Here is a 21,451-nt window from a genome sequence, read left to right as displayed (position 1 = left end):
GGCTCACCAGGTTGTTATGCAATTATCAAATCTATAAAAGACAAAAAAAATAAATAGATAATAATCATAAGCATGTAAAGTCTTATGTAAAAAGAAGCTTTAGTTGGGGGTGCAGCTCCCAGATTTTAATGGCCAGTCTAATGTATCACATTATCAGCTACATGTTACATTAAAAGAACGATAGAAACAAACATGGTCCTTGATGATTCACAGCTTTATCCTCTAAAAAATATGGCAGTTTCATCTCTTACAAAACTGAAGGCCACCAAGTGTAATATATATATGAGCCAGGGCTATACTAACCCTATAACACCCATGGAACTATCTGGAGCTGTGTCTGGGGCTATGGGGTGCCATGAGGATCAAATGATAATATTTACAATATAAGTTTATATTTTATTACATTTTCCTTTAGCAGGTCACCTTGAGATGATAAAACTGAGATAAAATGGCTTTCATTGCTCACCTTTCCTTTTAAAATGACAGCTGCCTGGCTCTCATGCTGATCTAGTGGGTTCAAAAGTTTCTGAGGCAGAGAAACAGAGCAATTACAAGTCCTGACTTCACTTTTACTTTCTAATCTGTATGCTTATTCCAGGTCAGTGGCACAGAAAGTATTGAAGTGAGAGATATCCAAGCAATGTGACAGCAATGGCATCGCTTGTATTTCTCATGGTCCAGGATACAAAACTGAATTAAAAGTTAGGGTGTAGATGCTACTAAAAGAGTCACAGGCCTCCATGTAGCTCTAATTATATGTAACTGTCTCCTCTTTACCATGCCTGCTCTTGGCTAGTGGTAAATTGTAAAATCTAATGTCACTGTGCTACCTTCAGTAACATATTCTTGTTTGATAATCTCAAAAATGCAGATGGCGAGCGCTGTACAAGTAAGAGCAGCTAGCACCGGCAGAGGTAGTGACAAGAAATCTTAATAAACCAACAAATATATTTAAGGTGCAGTGCATAAAGCATGTAAGTGAAATCGTGTCAAGGTATAATTATACATATACTGTATATCAATGCAATCAATATAGTATTAAACAAAGTCCTTCCAGTATAAATCTGTATATGGATTTATACTGGAAGGACTTTTTGTTTAATACCATATTGATTGCACCGATATATATGTATATTTATACCTTTTTGATATAATTTCACTTTAAATGCTTTATGCACTGCACCTTATATATATTCTTGTACGACTTTTGGTACAATAATTATGTCAAAAAACATATGCAGTACTTCTCTGCAATGTATGCACATTTCCCCATGTTTTAGCCCTTTCAAATCCTGCAGGCATGGGAAAATATCTGCCAGAAATGCACTCAGCTCCTATGTCCTGTGGAAGAATGACAACAAACAGTTTTGTAGACTGAGAAGTGTCAGCCCTGCCCAGTTTTGTTTTGCTAAGCTACACAAACTTTCCCACTCCTACTCTCTTATCTCTGAATTTCTGACACGATCAACAGGTATTTTTTTGCACTTTTATGCAGACGGGTCGTTTATCGGCTGAATTTTCGTCCACACGAAAAATGAGCCGATAATCACGCCGTTAGTGGGGCCAACCCGTCGGCTATTTTTCGCGGATCTCCTCATTTATTTTTATCGGTCATGCTGGAAAATCCGCAACAAACGACCATTTTTCATGGACATGGGTGACAGCATCGGCAACGGGGACAACCGATTTTTTGTTTATCGGCTGAAAATTCGGCCGATAAACTTCCCGTCTATGGCCTGCCATTGCATGCTCTCAATGTTATATTTAACAGACCAAAGGGTAGGGAATAAGGTAAGTTCACTGTCACGGGTTACATACACTAAAAATATATAAATAGCTAGTGAAAATAAAGTCAAATGTGTAATCCTTAAAAATTCCAATTATAGGAATTTATTAAAGGACTAGAGGCTGTTAATTTTTACAAAATGAAAATTTACTTAAATTTCGCTTTGTATAAGCCTCTTAAACTGGGTATATACATTGAGTGTTTTTTATTCAATCAGCAGGTTGAATAAAAACAAAACCTCACAGATTCCCACATCCACTCAAGCAATGTGGATGCAGGAATCTCCCCCGTTGCACTATTGTATGCTGGCAGAGGGACTCCCCTCCTATTAGAATATACTGATGAGTGCTACATCCATTGGTTTTTCAGCAGGACCATTTGATAGATGCCTGTCTAATGAATGGCTTCTGTTGAACAGAGCTACACAGATCGAAATTTAATTTCGGCCTATGCAACCTAAATTCTGGCTTATTTCGCCTACCCAGAAAGCCCAGGTGCTGGGTACAGCCACTCACAGACATGAATAGCTGTTATCGGTTATACTTGGGTGTATTCCTGTACTCGTGTGAACCTGAATATAGTATACAGGCATATGCAAAAAATAGAACATTTTCTATGCTATACTAGTGTTTATGCTAACAGTGATGTGTACCCAAGTTCAGCCACCCATAGCCATTTATGTCTATAGAGATCAGCCTTTTTCAACCAGGGTGCCCAGGAACCCTTGGGTGCCTTCAGGTTACTTCAGGGGTGCCATTTCAAAATGCCTTAAAATTGCCTAAGAAATTGTATACAAGTCAGCAGGTGAATCGAGCTTTCCTTTTAGTTACACAAAGCCACAGATTTTCATTGTGCACCATTACAACTTTCTAGCTGCTGGCTACATAACAACCAATGATGTCATCAGTTGATAAGAAGGACATCGGGTCCTGCACAGCATCCTTGCTTGCCCCTCCCCTGCCCCTCTCCATCAGCACTGAGGTCACATTTGCTGAGGGAGAAGAGAAACAATGGAATACTAGTCAGTGCCAGTGTGCAGAAGTTTATTTGCTTTGGAAGAATAAATCACCTCTGACGTTGAGTGTCCTAAATGCGCAGATCTTGCTGCATTCTGTAAAACTACTAGTTTAGTTATTTTACATTTTGTAATGGGTGCCTCGAGATTGTGCAGAATTTTAAAGGGTGCCTTGACTGAAAAAAGGTTGAGAAGCACTGGTATAGGCATCTGTACGCAGCACCTGGGCTATCGGGAAATATGCCAGAATTTAGTTGCATGGGCTCACATGCCTATGTGCAAGAGACATAAATTATAATAAATAAAATGAACCTGTATGCACTCTAAATCCCCAATTATGTGCAATGAAAATTAAAAGAACTGAATTTCTACCAGCATTTACTGGCTGATTGTAGTGAACACAGCTTTGTGTGACTTGGCTCAATGAACACTTTGCAAAGTAAACCTGTCTTTATTTAGCAAATAAGTATGGTTAATGTAAGTAAGGTTTTCAAATCACAAAATCTTAGATAAAAAAAGTTGAAGTGATTCCTTTACATACAGATAATGATGATCAGTTTGCTTTGTAATATGTACTGTTCATATATGACAGTAGGCAATGCAAACTGAACGGACAGGATGCAAAGTCCAAGGACAGAAATCCTAATAAAACATATCAATCATATGTAAGGGAAATTTGCAGTCTTATAAACTAGAAATGAACAATGATGAAATTAAGATCATGTTTTAAAGATATACTGTGAATGCGTGTTAATAAGTAGGGGAAAGTGCTTTTTATATTTACACATCTGACACTTTTGTCTATTAACTGCACAGAATGTGCATAAAGTCAGACGCTCTATATATGACTAATTTAGGCTGCCCATAAAATGAATGAAAAATGTTTAAAGGTTAATGATACTTCTGTGATAGTTATACCCAACTCTATGACAGGCCATTGATCATGTTGTTTAGGTACTTACTGTATATAGCACCATCAATTTATGCAGTGCTTTTACATATATAGTGTATATTCACATCAGTCCCTAACAGGGGCGGACTAACAACTCATGGGGCCCCCGGGCAATAGGGGATCATTGAGCCCCTGTGTCCTTGTCCAAACTCAAAAAAGCCTATGAAAAAGGTACCAGGGGCATGTCATGGGGCCCCCTACTGACCCCAGGCCCTCGGGCAGTGCCCCAGTTTCCAAATGGTCAGTCCGCCCCTGGTCCCTAACCCTCAAGGGGTGTACAATCTAATATCCCTAAGTTACATTCATACATACTAGGGCCAATTTAGGCAGGATCCAAATAACCTACCAGCATGTCTTTGGAGTGTGGGAGGAAACCAGAGTACCCAGAGGAAAACCACACAGGCACAGGGAGAACATGCAAACTCCAAGCAGGTGGTGCCATGGTTGGGATTCAAACCAACTACCCTAGTACTGCCAGGCAGAAGTGCTAACCATTTAGCCACTGTGCTATTCAACATGCTGTGGTTTATGCTGAGTCTTGGCTTCATCAGGGATCTAATGCTTTATGGTGTATGCATAGTTCTGGTATACTGAGCCAAATAGAGAGCTAACATGTAAGAAGACAGACTTTTTTTACACTATTGCAGGGAAAGCTTTGCATTTACAGTACTGCAAGGATTGGCAGTCTACACAATCATTAATCCAAAGTCTGTGATGAGGTATATAGCACTGATTGGTAAGGATCCAGATGGGGTAACCATTCTTTCATAAAAATAAGAGTCAGCTTTCCTGTATTTAGAATGACTATGGGTCTGATTTACTGCAATGTGAAGTCAAAAGAAGTGAAGTAAACCTGATCACAGGTTTTCCATGCCTGTAAACATGCTTGGGTATTTGGCAAAAGCACAGGTGTTCTTCACTTTATAGCAGCTCAGTTCATAATTTAGTAAATCCTGCCTAATGTTTTTCTCACCTTTATATTTAAATAACTTTTGAAAATATGGTTTGTATGTTGAATGAAGTGGGGAGTCCTTTATATGTTACATATAACACTGCATTGTGATTGTTTGCTGAAAACTGAATCCCAGGTATTACACGTGTCACACACACACAAGTCGTGTGTCAATATGTACTTTCATTATTAAATTGTTAGTAACAAAACATTGACGTTTATCATAACATTGTGTGCATGTCAGTGTTGTTACAGGGATTTGTCTGTAAATATTTTGTTCTGTTTGTATTTGGGCTACATTTTTTTTTTTGGTGTTTAACAATCCTGGCCCAGACTGAATTTATTACTATAATTATTACTTGTAATGTACAGCGCTGAGAGAACTATTGGCGCTTTATAAATACTGTATAATAATAATAATAATAATTACATTAAAGCAGTATTAAACCCAAACCAGAACTTTTAATATATTGCAGCTTACCAATCATTAGATGTGGTGGCTGCATTCGTTTTTCTTTTTTGTTCTTTTTGCCTGTTCTCCCCTGGTGATCTGGCCAGTAACACACCTCCTGTAATAGTAACACACCTCCTGTTCATCCCCACTTTGGATGAATGAGCACGGGGGCACAGCACACAGCCTGGGGGGAGGGGAGTGTTAAATGAAGATTAAAAGAAGATTTAGATGGACAGACAAATTAAAGCCAAACTCCAGCTAACACTTCAGTTACAGCAAACAGTATTTTTCCTGGATAACATTTTTTCTTAAATGGGGCAGCACAGCGGCTAAATGGTTAGCACTTCCACCTGGGAGTACTTGGGTCATTGGTTCAAATCCCAACCACGGCACCACCTGCCTGGAGTTTGCATGTTCTCCCTGTTCCTGTGTGGGTTTCCTCCGAGTACTCCGGTTTCCTCCCACAGTCCAAAGACATGCTGGTAGGTTATTTGGCTTCTCTCTAAATTGTCCCTAGTATGTGTATATATGAATGTGAGTTAGGGACCTTAGATTGTACACCCCTTGAGGGTTAGGGACTGATGTGAATGTATAATATATATGTAAAGCACTGTGTAAATTGATGGCGCTATATAAGTACCTGAATCAAATAAACAAAAGCTGATCATTTTAAGCACCCCTGCCTGTGTTAAATGGTTTGTCTCATCCCTGTAACTGATACATCTGGAAGACAGCTATTTCTTTTAAAAATCAACAGATTTGCTGGCAGGATTACCAGATGAAAATGAAAGAAAAAAAACTAATACTGCTTGTAACTGAGACAAAAACTGCTTGTCAGCCTAGTTAGTTGGTGATTACCTTCCATTCAATTTGTAATATATACCGTACTCCTGATTATCTAAGGAGCAGAGCTAGCTGCATGTATGTGTGTGTAAATGCTTCTTTATTTTATTTTAGGTTAAAGTGCAATTAAAGAAAACTTTCTTTCAGAAAGTTTCTCTTGCATATGTGTACTTATGAGCATTTAAAACTCTAAAAATTAGGTTTGAAATGCTGCCAGAGACATGCATATTCTTGTCTCATTGTCTCATGTGCAGTTAGGTATATATTACCTGTTTTATGCCATAGAGTAGAATGTGATTATAATGTTGTTTCCTTCAGCACAGATGGTAGCCCCCTCATCACTGAATATGACTACAATATGCGGCAAGTGCCATACATACACCTGTTTTTATATGATGAGCCTGTCCATGGGGAAAACATCCCATAGAAATTAGCAAAGGTTATTCTTACAGTTTCCTTGGAGACCATGACTCTTGTTCTTAAATAACCTTCTATTATACCTACTAAGTTTACTTTAGAGAAGAAAGTTTGAAAAAAAAGTTTTGTTTTGTTAAAGGAAACCTGTAGCATGTAGATTATCATTGTCGATCTCTCTTTCTGAAAAATGCTAGTTGTGAGGCTATGAGAGCAATGCAATGACTTCAGAAAATCTCCAAGTAACTGATATGGAACAAGTATAGATATAAGGAAAAGGAAAGAGCAGATCTGCCTGGGTTCAGTTTATTAAAAGTTTTTTAAATCTTGCTTGACGTTTACAAAATTTGTGGCAAATTCTTTTGACGTCAATGGGTGGAGAAGCGTGCTATTATGCATAGTTGCATGGATAGCCCGGCAAGGCCATAGGAGACATCCATTGCCAAAACTAAATCATTTATTTAAATAAATTAATTTAAATAAAAAAAAGGTATCTATCCCTCCAGAATTGTCATCTTTTCCTCATAGTTCCAACCAGCACTGATAAAATGGCTTCTGTGAACCCACTCTTTTATAGTAAGATGGCTGGGTTATCCATTCTTTCAAATGATTGCCTCTTGTGACTTAGCTGACCAGCTGTGCACTGTTTAATAGGTTGTTCCTTATTTCTGGTGGTGAACCTGCAAAGTTTTTCACCAAAAGTTCACGATATGTGAACATCCAAAGCGTAGGGATCCACTATAAACCCATGCTAGCGGTCAACCTGTACCTCATCTCTGACTTTTCACTGGCTTTATTGTACTGCATGCTTGTTTCAGCTCTGAGACTCAGAAGTAGCCATGAAAGCAAAGAGACGGGGACAGTTAAAAGAAAAGTCCCTTCAGGTTTATTATTAATTTTAAGGGAAATCCTACATGAAAAAGTGTGGGGTGCCTTACAAATTCTGTACCAGAGATTTTGGATCTGATATGAATTTAAGGGTGAATCCCATGCAAAAATATAGAAAAAAGGGAATGAGCATGCACCCCCCTCCTGAGGCATACTAGAACACCTGCCTTCAAAATGGGGGGTTGTGTAGGGGGGGTCTGTGAGTAAGGGATTATCGGAATCTAGGAAAACCTTTTAACACAAAGGGGCTCCCAAATATTAGCCCTTCCATGTGAGTGACTAAGGGGGTACATAGTACACCTACTTTTTCATGCAAAAAATGTAAACAGTACAGTTTTTGAAAAGTCCTTTAATAAGAAATAAAATGTCCCACAACATACATTTTATCATCAATCATGCCATTCAGCGATGTAGATCCCTATCAATCACGATGCCTGCTGACCCACAGTAAGAAAAATGCACCACCTGCAGACATAATCTTACCCTGCCATTTGTTCACCTGCTTTTGCTCTGGTGGATGCCAGCTCATATAAATAAAGGCCAGGGTCTCCCAAGTGAAGTAATTGACCATATTTGGACATGACCATATTTGTTCAATTATGTCACTACTTTATTTATATCAACTGTCATCCATCAGAGCTGTCAGAAGTAAGCAAACAATTGTCAGGGTAATATTGTCAGTGGGCGACATTTTATTTTATTTTTTCTTTTGAAGGGCCAATGGCCATCAGGCATGATTAAGGAAGGACTACAAGGGATTTTGCTGGGGAAATCGATTGATGATGTACATTGTGGGAAATTTTAAAAGGGGGGTTATTTTTTTTTTTTTTTTTTTTTTAGGACTTGATTTAAGGTAAAAAAAAAGTGCCTTTGGTATTGTTAACCATTGTTTTTGCTTTGCTACATGTTCCCTAGGTCAGTGGCTATCCCCCATGCCATTTTATTACAATCCCTTGCCTATTAGCCTAGAAAATGGTAAGAACTGATTTTAATCACTTAAAGACCATACTGTTTCACCCCCTTCCTGCCAGGTCAGTGGTCAGCCCCCATGCCATTTTTGACAATCCCTTGCCTACTAGCCTAGAAAATGGGCAGAATTTATTTTTACCACTTTTAAAATGTTTACATTTTAAAATTGATCAGTCCTGATGTGATTATTTTTGATAATAAAGAATTGACAGTTTTGAAAGTTCCTTAATCTTCAATACCAACTTTCTTGCTAACAGTCTTTCCATTGATTTGTGTGTTAGTCTAAGGCATTTATCAAAAGGCACAATGAGTTTTTTGAAATTGTAATTTGTTGTCACAGTGTTGTCAGTTTAACAAGGTATTTCTCACACATAACATAGGCATACTTACAATTACACCCCAAATCATATTCTGCTATGCCTCCTGAGTATAGGGATACCACATGTGTGAAACCTTTTCACATAGAGAGTCCCAAAACCCAAGGAACACCTTTAGGTTTCCAATGAGCATAAATTACACATCTAATTTCCTGGCTACCTACATATTTCTTGAGTCACTGAAATGCCAGGACTGAGGAAACATCCACAAAATGACCAGATTTTGGAAAGCAAACTCCCAAAGGTATTTTCTGAAAGACATAGTGAGTATTTTGAAAATGTCAATTATGCCACAAGCTCAGGCTTTTTAGGGGCATAAAATATGCATCTAATTTCCTGACTACCTATAACTCGTTTGGAGGCCCTGGAGCACCAGGTCAGAGGGAATACCCATAACCTTATGGTCACACTGGGACTGGTGTGGTGGTGATTGGGACACTGTGACTGGCTGCACTGGTTTGTTGATAACAGGGCAGCTATCCACCATAATGACACTATATATATATATATATATATATATATATATATATATATATATATATATATACATATATATATTGAACACTCAGTTTCTTCTCACTGCCAATTGGGGAATTCCTGGACCAAACAGTCAAAGAGAAAAAAATATCACAGTCAAGGTTATTGCCCACGCATTAAATAAGTTTGGTTTTAATTGGTTTGTTACTTTTTAAGACATTCTAGTGTCAGTACTTAAATACATTATAAATGTAATGGTATACTAATTTGTATTATAATTTTAGATATCAGTCTTTCTACATTACATATTTAAGAAATAATGAATATTCCAACTTGTGGTTGTATTGTGTGCACATAGGAAAATAAAAGCTGAATAATATCATTGGTGATAGCCCTCTGTCACTTTTAGAACTCCACCCTCCTTGCACATATACTGTCTGCATATTTCAGTTCATGATATACTTCATCTAAGACTTATTATAAGATGGTGATCTACATTTGGCTATGTGGAGTGCTGGGAATTTTTTTATTAGGTAAGAGCCTATAAACGTTATTGAGTAACATTAGTTCATAAACATTATGCTACTTGAAGATCTCAGTGCTAAATATAATTTTCTTTTACTCTAGGTGTTTGTAGAGCTGATTATGTCAACCAGACGGTACCAGAATACATTGCATATGAAGGGAGTCAGATCACTTTGGATTGTGAATATGGAACAACATCAACTTCTCCATATTTATTTTGGTATCAACAGCATCCAGGAAAGAATCCTCATAACATTTTGAAGAAAGCAGGGTTCAATGTAGAAGAAGAACACTCTACAAACAAGTTTTCCTCAACGCTTTTGGATAAAAAATACATTCCCCTGACTATTTCAGATCTTAGTGTGTCAGACTCGGGGATATATTATTGTGCTGTCAGTGGCACAGTGAGAAGTAAAGAGATAAAACTGTACATTAAGCTCTGAAGTCGTTTAAGCCACAGAAGTCTGTGATGGTAACATACAAGTACAAATGAAAAGCAGATATTATGAAAGCAGTAGATATTTACTGTCAAAACTTTACATAGAATGCTACATAAAGTAAAGCTCTACAACATTGCACATGAATACTAGTGTCATAATTTATTTCAGAACACAGAAATTAGGATTGGCAAAATGGAAAAAATGTGTGTTTGGTCCATAGCCCACTTGGTGTAACCTGTAATATGTTGGTAATCACCAGCCCCCTCACCTCCAGAGCCTCTTGAAGGGGGTTGTTCTCCCCACAGCCGCTGTCCACCCGCACAGCTATGTTATTCAATCAGAGTGATCTGTGAATGAATAAACTAAAAGACCCATATGCCATTGCGGCACACAGACTTGTAATTATAAATGGACTACAAGTGTGTTGATCAGTGCTCCCATAGTCAGTTGATACTTCCTGCAGCTCTGTAACTGTCTGCCCATACAGCGGTATGGGCAACGAGCTGTAGGCAGTGTCTGCAGGAGTCTGATATTGCACCTGCAATCCACTGATTGTGGGTACAATGTTTTGAAGGCTCCCGTGTAAAAAAAAAATAACTTTTGTACCTACAAAATCATGTGCATTTTCTGAATAGAGTAGGGAACAGTTAAAAACCCCTTTTTCATTTTTTTTGCTGTACTGTTGGGGAGTTTTCCATTCACTTCCAGTTTGAGGGATGCAACAAGAAGTGCGAGGAATCTTTCTAATGTGATCATGACCCCCTCTTAGGCAGCTGTCACCAGAATAAGTGTTACCATTGGAAGCTTTCCCTTTTACAAATGTAAAATTTTGAATTTCACATGACTTTCTATCTTGGAGACAATGGTCATTAGTAGTACCAAGACAGGTTTGTCCAGTGCCAGAGCAAGGCTACAGAATTGCGCCCCCTGCTAATGCATGATGTAGAATGGGTGTGACACCTTGTGCCCATTCTTTTGCCCCTTGCTCTGGCTATCCGTGTTTGGCATGGAGTGTGCACTGCCCGTGCATGGCTAATTGCTTGCTTTCTTGTGGCTAGGAGGTAGTTGCACACACACAAAGTGTTTTGTGTCAGCTGTGGGCGGATTGGGTGGAGAGTGGGTATGTTGAAGCACAGAGTGACAGCAGTAACTGTCAGAGCAGACAGAGAGGGCTGTCCCTCCTACCCACCACTTGTCCCAGCCCTGGTCACTAGGACAAACTAAGTCGATTAGTCTCTGCAATAGGGACAACAATAAAAGTCAAGCAGGAACTTCACCACTTACACACCCTATCAAATGCTGGAAAAATGTTTTGGCTTTAGGGATACTTTAAAAAGCAGATGTCAGTGCAGGTCAAGTAGAGCTTATAAAAGGCACTCAAATGAAAGAAGTATCAATGAATTCCACCATTCTTACATAAGATCCACATGTTCACTAATACTGGGGCAACATTTTTAAGTGGAAGATATTATACTAAGGTTTTTCCATTATTTATAACAAGGTGCCTTTGTTGTACTGTTGCTGAATGCTGGTGGTCACTCTGCTCACCTATCAAAGCCATACACTTGCCATCAGGTTTCAAATTATCTCAATATAATGAACACATATGGCTCTCATTACTCCAACCTAGATGGTCAGAAATAGCCTAATAATTATAATCAAATCTCTAAGATAGGGATCATGGTTGTCATTATTGGAAATGTTACAACCACATTTGGGTAATCCCCCTGCCAATTAATAGACTACCTAAAATTATTATAGCTAAATTGTTGGAATAAATTGGGGGTCAGCAACCAGTAGATCATGATCTACCAGGGACTACTTGTAAAGTTGGAGCCGTAGTGGGGCACAAGAGCCGCATAAGTTGATGTCTGCTCTGTAGTGCTGGCTCCTATGCTCTGTCATGGTTGGTGGGTACAGCACCTGCCAAGCATGACCCATTCAAGTGAATGGGGCCACTTTGCTGTACTGCACAAGGTTGCAGGGCATTTGCAAACTAGGGGTTACACAGGCAGCAGTGTGTTGCTTTCTCACAACCTTCTTTAATCCCTTGGACCCCACAGATGCATGCAGTTGCGGGGCACTTGCAGAGTAGCTGCATTTATTTTAATGGATCTCGACTGACAGCGGTAACACCCACTAATATCAAAAGGGGGTAGAATTCCGGTTGTGGCATGTGTATACGTTTGACTGCTGCCTCAGCAGCTAAAGGGGTAGGGGTTGAGGGCAGTAAAGCCACAGGGTTTTACCATCCTCCAACTTTACATGTGAATGAGCACTAAGAGTGCCGCTGATGTATGCAACTAAGGGCTCATTCAGAATGGCAGCAGACACTACTTTTTTGACAGGTGGTAAGTAGGCAGTATGTTGCCTCCTCACCACCTGATTTTAACCCATGATTGCTGTGCAAAGCACACGATAGTGACGCAGTAGTACTGCAATTTGAGGTTTAAATAAGGTGTGAGGAGATGACACTAGCCGACACTTTACCCAGTGATCTTGATGCTCAGGAAGATCTCCACCTCTTTAAGGTTGCCTAACCCTGGACTAAATTGTTGGTGCAAAATGTTTTTTTCATTGTTACAGAATTATTATACATTATACAGAGTTTATATAGCGCCAACAGTTTGCGCAGCGCTTTACAAAATTAAGGTAGCCATTACAGTTCCACAGTTACAATACAATTTGGTACAAGAGGAAACAGGAGGGTCCTGCTCATTAGAACTTACAATCTAAGAGGAAGGGTTGAGTGATACAACAGTTAATAGCTGTGGGGGATGAGCTGATGGAGGAAATAAAAAGCAGGATAGGCTTCTTTAAAGAGAAGGGTTTTCAGGGATCATCTAAAGGTGGATAGATTAGGAGATAGTCGGACAGATTGGGGTAGGGAGCTCCATAGGATGATAGAAGCTCTGGAGAAGTCCTGGAGTTGAGCATGGGAGGAGGTGACTTGGGAACTAGAGAGCAAAAGGTCTTGTGAGGATCAAATAGAGCGGTTTGGTTGATATTATGTGACCAGGTTGGTGATGTAGCTGGGGGCAGAGCTGTGCTTTGTATGTTGTTGTTAGTATTTTGAATTTTATTCATTGGGTGACTGAAAGCCAGTGGAGGGATTGGCAGAGAGGGGTAGCAGACTGTTAGGGATCCGGGTATGACCAGAAATGTGTGGACTGACAAAGGGAAACACAGGCTCCAGGTATAGTATAAACAATACAATTTATTAAAGACTAAACAATACATAAACGCAGTGCAAGGCTAAACATAAACACAGTGCAACCAAACCTCCAACAGATAACAATAAGAACAATACTAAACGTAGTCGGGCAGGCCGGGTCGGTAGCAAACGGGCAGGCAAGGTACAAGGAGCAGGCAGAAGTGTAGTCAGGAATATCCAAGGTCAGGACAGGCAGAGTTCATGCAGAGTCAGGATGAAAGCAGGATCAGGCAGGAAGCAGACAGGATGCAGGTACAGGAGCTCATGGGAAACATACACCAAGGCCCTGATCACAGGCCTGGCCATTCCTTAAATACACCTGCTGTAATCAGCCTCAGGTGATGGCTCATTGCAGGAGTGAGCCTCTGGTTGCTGAGAGCACCCGCTGGCCAGCCCTGGTACTGCAGCCCACAAGGCAGGTGAGTCCCACCACCACTGGCAAGTCCATTCCTGACACAGACACTGAACAGTTGGTAAGGTAGATAAGCCTGGCAGCAGCATTCATGATGGACTGGAGGGGGCATAGTCTATGTAATGGTAAGCCAATGAGGAGGGAGATGCACTAGTTGAGGCGAAAGATAACCAGAGAGTGAATTAGAAGCTTTGTGGTATCATTGGTAAAAAGAGGCATATTCTGGAAATGTGGCGGAGGTTGAGGTGGCATGATTTGGATAGGGATTGGATGTGGGACTGAAAGGATAGTTCAGAATCCAGGATTACCCCTAGCACCCTGGCATGCAGGTATGGGTTTGATAGGTGTGCTATTGATCTTGACCGAGAAATCAGGGGAAGAGGCACGTGGGGGAGGAAATATTATGAGCTCAGTTTTGGATAGATTGAGTTTTAGGAAGTGGTGTGACATCCAGTCTGATATGTCTGTAGTAAATCAGTGATATGTGAGGAAACTGATGGGGTGAGCTACGGAGTAGAGAGAGAATTGTGTGTCATCAGCATAGAAATGGTATTGGGAAGCCATCAGCTGACCCAGGGAAGAAGTGTAGATCGAGAATAGGAAAGGTCCAAGGACAGAATCTTGGGGGACTCCAACAGTAAAAGGAGTAGGAGAGGAGGAATTAGAGTTGTAAGTGAAGGTGCAGTGAGATAGGTAAGATTCGAACCAACAGAGAGTACAGTCATGGAGGCCATGTTTTTTTTTGAGGAGGGGGTGGTCAACTGTGTCAAAGGCAGTGGAGAGGTCGAAGAGTTGGAGTACAGAATAGTGACCATTGGTTTAGTAGTTAGTAAGTCATTTGTGAGTTTTAGGAGAGCAGTTTCTGTGGAGTGTTGTGGGTGAATCCAGACTGAAGGGAATCGAGGTTATTCCCAATGAGGTGGCAACTCAGCCAGTTGTAGATTAGACATTCAAGGAGTTTGGAGGCAAAAGGGAGTAAGGATATGAGTCTTAGGTTGCTAACATTGGTGGAGTCCAGTGAGGCCTTTTTAAGTGTGGGGGTGACTAGCAAATGTTTTAGAGGGTTGGGGAAGATGCCAGTAGAAAGGGAGAGATTGAAGATATGAGTTAAAGAGTGAAGGATAAAGCCAGAGGGTGAGCGTAGTATTTGTGAGGGAACAGGGTCCAGGGGACAGGTGGTTAGCTGGGCTAATAGTAGGAGGGTTAAGCAAGGGAAGTATTGATTGTGCAGGTGAACAAGGAGTGTAGGGTGACTGAGATATCTGTACAATGGAGATCCAGTCACGAATTGCATCAATCTTATTTTTGAAGTAATTAGCAATCTTCTTGGCAGTGAGTGAGTTAGTGGGTGGAGGTAATGAGGGACAAAGTAGAGAGTTAAAGGTAGAAAAGAGTTGATGGGGACCGAGTGAGAGGATGTTAACGAGAGTGATAAAATAAGTCTGTTTGTCAGTGTAGAGACAGGAATTGTATTTTTGAAGGGAAGATTTATATTGGCTGAAGTCTTGCTGGGTCTTAGTCTTACACCATAAATGCTCAAGAGCATGGCTATATTTTTAGAGGAATCTGCTATTGTCTATTTGCCAGGGTTGTAGTGGTCAGGGCCTAATTCTGTGTGTAGTAAGGGGGACCAATGTGTCCAGGGTGGATGACAGTGAACTGTTGTAGACAAAAGTGGTCAGGTTGGGGCAGGACAGGGCTTAGATTTTGTCAGAGACAATCTGTTGCAGAGAAAAGAAGAGAAGGGTTAAGATAGCAAAGGTTTCTATGGGTAACTGTTCGGTAGTTGGAAGACAAGGAGGAGGAAGCCAATGAGAGAATGAAGCTAATAAGGGAGTGATCAGAGAGAGAAAAAGGAAAGTTAGTGAGGTTGCAAGGAGTGCATAGATGAAAGAATACAAGGTTGAGGCAGTTACCATTAGAGTGAGTAGAAGCATGTGTCCATTGTTTTAGGTCAAAAGAAGTGGTTAGGCTCAGAAGTTTAGAAGTAGCAGGAGTGTTAAGGTTAACAAGGATGTTGAAATCACAAAGAATAATTGTGTGAATTTCAGAAGAGAGAAAGTAAGGTAGCCAGTCGGAGAAGTCATCAAGGAAGCTTGATACCTGTCCAGGCCGATACATCACAGAAATTCTTAAAGAAACTGGAAAGAATAGACTTATTGTGATCCAGATTCTGTCTGCAATCGGCTGTGTCTGCTTTTAGAGGATAGGGGTTGCTGGGTGTGTTGGTCAAAAGATGGTGGCCCAGGATCTGGGGAAATGTCTCCAGATGTTAGGAGAAGCAGAAGGGTGAGAGAGGTAATATGGGAATATGATTTATATGGAGGGACAGGTCCCAGTGTCCTGGAGGTTTTATTAGTATATGGGTTCAGAATTAGCAGGAATTGATGAGTGCAGTAATAAGTTGAAGACAGGAGTGAGGGTGATATATATAAGCTGTGGAGTGGAGAAGAAGGGTGAAGGAGAAAGAGTTTGAAGAGAGAGGATACAACTGTGAAAAGGAGTAGGGAGTGCATGTTACAGAATGGTGGGATTAAGAAGTAGACTGGGTAAGAGATGAAAAAAGCTGGATGGTGAAACAGGTCACCTGCAGTCTGCTTAGTATTTGGAGTTGTCTGCTGTGGATTCTTGCTTTGTGCATTCGCTGAAGTGCAGATTTGAAGTGCAATGCTCAATACTTAATCCAAGATTAATACTTTATCCAAGATGATAGTTGCCAATGCTACCCCTGGCTGTGCTGCCCCTGGCTAGAATAAAGTGATCTTTTAAGTGGACAAATAACCCCAACCAAAACTTTTTTTTTTTAATTTCAGGTAGAGTGGAAAAGAATTAGAAGCTCTCTCGAGCTTGTAATAATGTCTGTATCTTGTCAACCATGTAAAACATTAAAGAACTCTCCCTAGTCAGATCACAGATAATAATAAAACCTGATGGGAAAGGAGAAGTACCTCTATTTGCTGTTTTCAAAAAATGTTTTGGCTAGAGTTAGGTTTTAGGAAAAACAGTTGCTAATCTTTATATATGAATTTACTGGGGCATTTACAACCATTATTTTGAATTATTCTAATAATTTATCAAAATATAATAGTTAACAGCAATGCAAATGTCTAAGCAAAATAGGTTGTATGCACCATGGTAATCCCTCTATCCATTTCATATGAGTAGGTAATAATAAAAAAAAATCTGTGCTCAGGTGTATCTCCAAAAGCAAGCTTCTAACATAAATAAAGCCTGTGACACTGAGCTCCAAAAGACATACACTATATTGCCAAAGTATTGGGACACCCCTCCAAATCATTGGATTCAGGTGTTTCAATTACCTCTATGGCCACAGGTGTATAAAATCAAGCACCTAGGCATGCAGACTGCTTCTACAAACATTTGTGAAAGAATGGGTCGCTCTTTAGGAGCTCAGTGAATTCAAACGTGGTATCGTGATAGGTTGCCACCTGTGCAATAAGTCCATCCATTAAATTTTCTTGCTACTAAATATTTCAAGGCTAACTGTTAAGCAAAGTGGAAGCAACATGGAACAACAGCAACTCAGCCAAGAAGTGGTAGGCAACGTAAAATGACAGAGCGGGGTCAGCGCATGCTGAAGCGCACAGTACGCAGAACTCACCAACTGTTTGCAGAGTCAATAGCTAAAGACCTCCAAACTTCGTGTGGCCTTCAGATTAGTACAACAACAGGGCATAGAGAGCTTTATGGAGTGGGTTTTCATGGCCGAGCAGCTGCATCCAAGCCTTACATCACCAAGTGCAATGCAAAGTGTTGGATGTAGTGGTGTATCGCACACTACCACTGGACTCTAGAGCAGTGGAGACATGACAAATCACGCTTCTCTTTCTGGCAATCTGATAGATGTGTCTGGGTTTGGCAGTTGCCAGGAGATCGGTACTTTCCTGACTGCAGTGTGCCAAGTGTAAAGTTTGGTGGAGGGGAGATTATAGTGTGGGGTTGTTTTTCAGGGGTTGGGCTTGGCACCTTAGTTTCAGTGAAAGGAACTCTTAAGGTGTCCCAAACCAAGACATTTGAACAATTTCATGCTCCCACCTTTGTGGGAACAGTTTGGGGATGGCCCGTTCCTGTTCCAACAGTGCATAAAGCAAGGTCCATAAAGACATGGATGAGCGAGTTTCGGGTGGAGGAACTTGACTGGCCTGCACAGAGTTCTGACCTAAAACTGTCAGAACACCTTTAGGATGAATTAGAGCGGAGCCTGCTAGCCAGGCCTTCTCGTCTAACATCAGTACCTGACCTCATAAATGCGATTCTGGAAGAATGGTCAAACATTCCCATAGACAAATGCCTAGACGTTGTGGACAGCCTTCCCAGAAGAGTTGAAGCTGTTATAACTGCAAAGGGTGGGCTAACTCAATATTGAACCCTTCGGACTAGGACTGAGATGCCATTAAAGTTCATGTACAGGCAGGCGTCCCAATACTTTTGGCAATATAGTGTATGTCAAATTATTATTGCAGCCCTGTGTTAAAAATAATGACGGTTACAAAGAGGAAACGAAAAGTCCTCGGAATAATCCAAAAAATAATAAATAAATGAAAGTCCTGTGCAAGGAAAAAGTCCAACTCAAGTAAAATTGTGATGCTCATCACTGCTTCACACAGTGCAAAACGTAGTCAACAAGTTCAGAAATCTTTTGGCCCCAGAGAAGACTGAGGACATGATGGTAGATATTACATTTTTGGGTATTCTGATACCCTGCAATGGAATGCCATTTAACACTCCATCAGCTGGAAGAATTAAAGAGCCGATATAACAGAGCCTTGGGGGCAAGGTGCACATGCTCAGTTTAGTGTGTACTGTTGGAGAGTTTTTTTCTTTTTCTTGTCAGAGTGCATGTGATCAGCACAGGGCCAATCACCATTATCCAGAGGGTCAGGGGTCCTGCAGCCTCATAGTACAGTCGAAGGAGAATGAAAACTCCTACAAGCTTTAACCAGTGCTTGCCTTGACTTTGATAAAAGTTACAAGTCTGCTATATACTACTGATGAGAAAAGGTATTTAGCAGCTTATATTTACTAAAATAATTGCATCTCCACGTTCTGTGTACTGTGGGACACCAGATATAGTGAATGCAGGGTCCTGGGTTTAGAAACACTTTAAAGAATCACAAAATACATATATACTATAACAAAATCTAAAATGTCAATATCTTACACATTGTATAAAAATGTTCGACATACATACAATATATTTTGGCTAGTAATTTTTGTTACAGTCATATTTTTACAGGTTATGCAAATAAGGCAATTATTTTAGGTCTAGACAGCATTACAAATTGCTGATATTTTACATATTGATATTTTTGATGGTTCCAGAACTCTTTGGACCCCAAGTTGTTGCCTTTCAATGCGTTTCATGAACAGCATTCCCTTTTCCACAAGACTATTAATAATAAATGTAAATCTACAATTTAAGATAATAGCATTATTACAATATATATTTACAATAAAATATGAATTCTTATTTTCACAAGTTAAGACGATTGCAAATACCTAGAATTGTATCCAGCCCATATAAAATCAAGTATCAGAATGTAATGCAGGTGCATGACCAGCTCTCATGGATCAGGACACAGGGGAAGACAGGAGAACCACAGAGGATGTCACAAACAGGGCAAACTTAACTTCCATACTACAACAGTTGTATGAGGTGCCATATGGTTCAAAACTTCACATCATAATTATTTTGTCATAAACAAGAGGGGAGGTTGATTACCCTACCTCAAATAGTGAATCACAATGCAACTATCGGCCAGGAATAAAATCACCTGTCCCTGTCAGGTACTTCCAGTTACGCCTAATATAAACATAAATAGGTCAAATTAGCCCATTGACAAAGGGAAAAAGGAAATGCCCTTTGTCCTTATATGGGAAGAACTCCAGCAATGTATGGAACTCCTCTCATTCATACAAGGACAGGGGGATTCCAAATAAAGTCATAAATATTACCAAGTAGATTACAGATCTTATAAACTTAGAGTCTTTAGGTAAATGTCTCTTATAGATCCTTAAAAAGATACAAATATAAGAGGTCCAAAAAAAGGGGAAGTAAAGGGGGAGACCCCAGTTATATCTAAAAATACATCTTTAAAAATATATGATAAATACGGCACCTCCAATGTTAATTGTAGAGACAGAGAGGCTAATAAATAATCCTGTGAAGCAATTATCAATTAATTTTTCTTTACCTTAGTTTTAATTCATACCATGCCTCTCTCTTCAAACTGTGCCCCCTCAGGTTGCATCGCGACGCAATAGGGAAGGGTTTAATGGCCATCCCCATATATATCTTTCATGTCATCGCATCCTCCCGCTAGCCACCCCAACTCGTACCAACATTACATCTACACCGGCACAATGATGTCAGCACCATAAGCACACATAATGATGTAATTGCGTAACATGACCATGTCATATGGTGGCAAATGTCTGCATAAATTGGGAAGAGTACCTTAAAATAGGGTACCTCAAAGCACCACCAAGATTTTAGTGGTTGAAAAAGGAATGCCCTCAGATATCACTTAGGGCAATTTAGTGGCAGAAATCGCTTACAAAACAGGGACCCTGCTGCCACAGAGTCAACAGAATCTGTAGCTGAAATGTCTATGGGAACCCTTCCATTGCATGGCAATGCAACCTGAGGGGAGCACAATTTGAAGAGAGAGGCACAGCACAAACTCAAACTAAGGTAAAGGAAAATAATTGACTTTTGCTTTATGGGATTCTGTAGCTGAAATGTTACAGAATCTGTAGCTGAAATGTCTATGGGAACCCTTCCATTGCATGGCAATGCAACCTGAGGGGAGCACAATTTGAAGAGAGAGGCACAGCACAAACTCAAACTAAGGTAAAGGAAAATAATTGACTTTTGCTTTATGGGATTGTTTATCAGCCTCTCTGGCTCTACAATTAACAACTGGGAATGTTTATCATATGGTACATGATGAAAGATTGATTTTTAGATATTACTGGGTTCTTCCCCCTTTCCTACCCTTTGTTTTGGACTTTTATATGTATATCTTTTTTGATCTTTATATCATCTGTGATCAGTTATCTATTGGGTGACTTTTCTTGGACTATCCCTGTCCTTGTATCGATAATAGAAGTTCCATACCTTGCTGAAGCTTTTCCCTTTTTCATTGGGGTCATTTGAGCTATTTATGTTTATATTAGGTGTAGCTGGAAGTACCTGACCGGGCCAGCTGATTTTATTCCTGGTCAAAGGTGGCCATTGTGATTCCCTCTTTGAGGGTAATAAACCTCCGCTCTTGTTTGAGAGGTGATAATTATGAAGTGAAGTTTCTGATGAATACTGAACCAATTGGCACCTTATACATCAGTGGCAGTATTGGACTTTAGTCTGCCATTGTGATATCCTCTTTAGTCCTCCATTTTTCCTGTTTCCTGATCCCTGGTAGGTGGTCAGACACCTGCATTACAGTGTCATATTTTATTTTATATGGGCTGAATACAATTCTATGTATTTACAATCTCGTTGCAAAAAAACCTGTGAAAAGAGATTCACAAAAAAAAGCAGTTACATGAAGGACAAATGCGATATTCAAATAGTCATCAAAGATATGCTTTATTGGCAAAGTTGCACATAGAAGACAATCGATTCAAGACTGCAAGTAGCCGTCACCTCAATAAAGGGCAATACACAACCTTAAAACAAAAAAATAATAAAAAAGAGACACCATGGCAGA

The 21,451-nt window shown here is 40.0% G+C and overlaps 1 long non-coding RNA gene across 1 annotated transcript; it reads left to right on the top strand.

The window, feature by feature from the left end:
• Window positions 1-9,491: 9,491 nt before the first annotated feature.
• Window positions 9,492-10,236, top strand: LOC149454858 (uncharacterized). Its single transcript, XR_016314164.1, has 2 exons — window positions 9,492-9,660; window positions 9,755-10,236. It is a non-coding gene; the product is annotated as an uncharacterized LOC149454858 (long non-coding RNA).
• The last annotated feature ends 11,215 nt before the right edge of the window (window positions 10,237-21,451 follow it).

This window comes from Staurois parvus, unplaced genomic scaffold (assembly GCF_062004578.1).
Source record: "Staurois parvus isolate SC_StPar_1 unplaced genomic scaffold, SC_StPar_1.0 ptg000415l, whole genome shotgun sequence".
In the NCBI taxonomy this organism is placed as follows: domain Eukaryota; kingdom Metazoa; phylum Chordata; class Amphibia; order Anura; family Ranidae; genus Staurois; species Staurois parvus.
Note: the sequence above shows the minus strand (reverse complement) of the source record. Positions and strands in the feature narration are given on the sequence as shown.